This window comes from Oncorhynchus gorbuscha, linkage group LG06, assembly GCF_021184085.1.
Source record: "Oncorhynchus gorbuscha isolate QuinsamMale2020 ecotype Even-year linkage group LG06, OgorEven_v1.0, whole genome shotgun sequence".
In the NCBI taxonomy this organism is placed as follows: Eukaryota; Metazoa; Chordata; class Actinopteri; order Salmoniformes; family Salmonidae; genus Oncorhynchus; species Oncorhynchus gorbuscha.
In genome coordinates, this window is record NC_060178.1 from 2,843,944 (window position 1) to 2,847,400 (window position 3,457).

General features: G+C 40.2%; 1 pseudogene across 1 annotated transcript in view; it reads left to right on the plus strand.

Moving 5' to 3' along the window:
* Positions 1-97, plus strand: part of LOC124037437 — a 16,986-nt pseudogene extending 16,889 nt beyond the window's left edge. Inside the window, exon 6 of the transcript XR_006839180.1 lies at positions 1-97. This exon is cut by the window's left edge and continues 904 nt beyond it. The product of XR_006839180.1 is annotated as a tripartite motif-containing protein 16-like (transcript).
* Positions 98-3,457: the final 3,360 nt, after the last annotated feature.

The window sequence follows — 3,457 nt, forward strand, 5'->3', positions numbered from 1 at the left end:
GTCATCTTTCATCCTCCCATACTGCTCAGTCAGCAACATTAAACCTGTCCAGCAGGTGGTGCTGTTGACCAAACAATAAAACCAGCAGATATCTTGACTTGCCACTCAGTATATCAGTAATGTTCAGAATAGTACTTTAATATCATTGGAGATTGATGGTCTTTTTAATCCACTATCCAGAGTCAGGAACAGATGAAGTTCGGTCTGCTACTGTTCAGTGATTAAATATGATTTATGGTGATGGGAAATAATAAAAAACACTCAACTTCATCTAGTAATAGTTTTCCTTTGTTATTTATTCCAAGGTGTGTCTTTAACTTGTAAATGTATTGTGTGGAGGTGAGCTAGTGGTGTGGCTGATAGAATAGAATGAAAAGGGAGGAGGGGAGGAGTGAAGGGCTGTTGAAGAAACCAGATGAGGAAGAGGAAGATGTTCAGGGGAATTACTGTCTCTGTTCCAAATGGTTCCCTATTCCCTATGTAGTGCACTATAATGCTTCTGACCAGGTCTAAAGTAGTGTTCTACGTAGGGAATAGGGTGTAGATTTATTACAATATCATGCTTTAGTGTTTGGCACAGAAATATATTAGATCTCCAGCCCACCACTTCCTGTCTGTCATCCCCCAGTTCTGTTAAGACTTCCTCTCATTGAACTGGGCCTCATTCTAAATGGCCACTTTGTATTGATAGTCCATACTGGTCTTTACTATGGTTCTACATACAGTATCTGTATTGATAGTCCATACTGGTCTTTACTATGGTTCTTCATACAGTATCTGTATTGATAGTCCATACTGGTCTTTACTATGGTTCTACATACAGTATCTGTATTGATAGTCCATACTGGTCTTTACTATGGTTCTTCATACAGTATCTGTATTGATAGTCCACACTGGTCTTTACTATGGTTCTACATACAGTATCTGTATTGATAGTCCATACTGGTCTTTACTATGGTTCTACATACAGTACCTGTATTGATGGTACATACTGGTCTAAAACCCTATGGACATGAAAGGGACTGCAGTGTGCCCCAGTCTCCAGCAGGGGGCAGTAAAACCCTATGGACCTGAAAGGGACTGCAGTGTGCTCCAGTCTCCAGCAGGGGGCAGTAAAACCCTATGGACCTGAAAGGGACTGCAGTGTGCGCCAGTCTCCAGCAGGGGGCAGTAAAACCCTATGGACCTGAAAGGGACTGCAGTGTGCTCCAGTCTCCAGCAGGGGGCAGTAAAACCCTATGGACCTGAAAGGGACTGCTGCGCCAGTCTCCAGCAAGTAAAACCATATGGACCTGAAAGGGACTGCAGTGTGCTCCAGTCTCCAGCAGGGGGCAGTAAAACCATATGGACCTGAAAGGGACTGCAGTGTGCTCCAGTCTCCAGCAGGGGGTAGTAAAACCCTATGGACCTGAAAGGGACTGCAGTGTGCTCCAGTCTCCAGCAGGGGGCAGTAAAACCCTATGGACCTGAAAGGGACTGCAGTGTGTTCCAGTCTCCAACATGATTCAAAAACATGTTAAATCAAAAATAAACTAATTTGAATAACCAATCAACGTATCTCATAAAGCAATGGTTAAGTAGATTAAATTGTATAATTAAATCCCACCTGTTTCTATAATTTCTAGTGAGATTGTTCTGGTCTCACCAGAAAGTCAGGATACAGGGCATTTGACACCATTAAATATTTCCTCTCCCTTTTCTTTCCCTGTTCTTCACAAACCCTTCCAAACATTTCCATCCTTCTGCAAACCCAATTTACAACTGAATTAAAAAGACCCCATCCAAAATAAATCCCACAGTATCAACCCCACTAATGCATATTGGTAACCAGTAAATTGTGTGTGCTGGTGAACCGTAGGTCAAAAACACACCTGAACAAGGCCTCACTTATCTGGAAGTCTGTTTATGGCCTAATCCAGATACTTTTATCCTGCTCTCCCCGATACCACAGTCTCCGGGGACATTCCAACGAGAGATAATGAAACCCCATTTTCTGGAAAAGAAAGGGTACATTTTGTTAGCATTCACTATGTTACATTTTAATCAGCAAGCCAAAATGTATTAATTATAAACTAAACATGATAATTGTAAATCCACTGTCTTTACTCTCATCATTAAATGTATGAATTATAAACCAAACATGATAATTGTAAATCCACTGTCTTTACTCTCTCTCTGTCTGTCCCTCTGTCTGTCCCTCTATGTCCCTATATAAATCTATTTCAGAATAAAACCACATCAAATGTTATAAAAATAAACATCAAGGCTTTCTGAATTAACAACCGATATGTGACATTTCCTCTCAAAAGCATTTGTTGTTGCTCTTTTGAAAAAGATGCAAACGCATGTATAGAGTCATTTCCTTCGAATGCAGCAGGTTCCAGTCCCACTTTACACTCCCTTCTCCAATGACCAATAGCCCCTAAAACAGGACTCTGTCTCCCTACGCTGTGATGTTTTTCCAATACATTTCTGTGGTTTACCTTGGCCATTGAAACTATAGTTAGTGACTGTAGTTAGTGTCACGTTCTGACCTTAGTTCTTTTGTTATGTCTTTGTTTTAGTATGGTCAGGGCGTGAGTTGGGTGGGTTGTCTATGTTTGTTTTTCTATGAGTTGGTATTTCTGTGTTTGGCCTGGTATGGTTCTTAAATCAGAGGCAATCACTGTGTCTGTGTGTTCCACACAGAACTGTTTCGCTGTGTTCTATTAAAAGTATCATGACCACTTACCACGCTGCGCATTGGTCCTCCGATCCTTCCTATTACTCCTCAGGAGAGGAGGACGACAGCCGTTACAGTCGTTTTGATCACAGGTTTCAAACCTGCCATCAAAGCCGAAATACAAAAATTATATCAATGTCCTCACATACCCAGTCTTTTTGTAGCTAAGTACATCTATTAATTATATCAATGTCCTCACATACCCAGTCTTTTTGTAGCTGAGTACATCTATTAATTATATCAATGTCCTCACATACCCAGTCTTTTTGTAGCTGAGTACATCTATTAATTATATCAATGTCCTCACATACCCAGTCTTTTTGTAGCTGAGTACATCTATTAATTATACCAATGTCCTCACAATGTCCTCACATACCCAGTCTTTTTGTAGCTGAGTTCATCTATTAATTATATCAATGTCCTCACATACCCAGTCTTTTTGTAGTTAAGTACATTATTAATTCCCCATATCCCAGAAGAATTGGTAGAAAGATCTCGTGCTTCTTTCAGCGACTCCATGGCTTTATTAAAATCCTCCATCTTACAGGGAGAAACGGGGTCGTTATTATTCCCAAACCTTTCCCTTCTTTAAATAATACACACCTTCTATTAACTATTTTCCAAGGCAGCGCTACCCACTTCCCCGGATAATAATTCATTGGTCACAACACTTAATACCTTGTATTAGAACCTAAACTATAAAGTATAAAATGTATTACTGGAGAATATGGATGA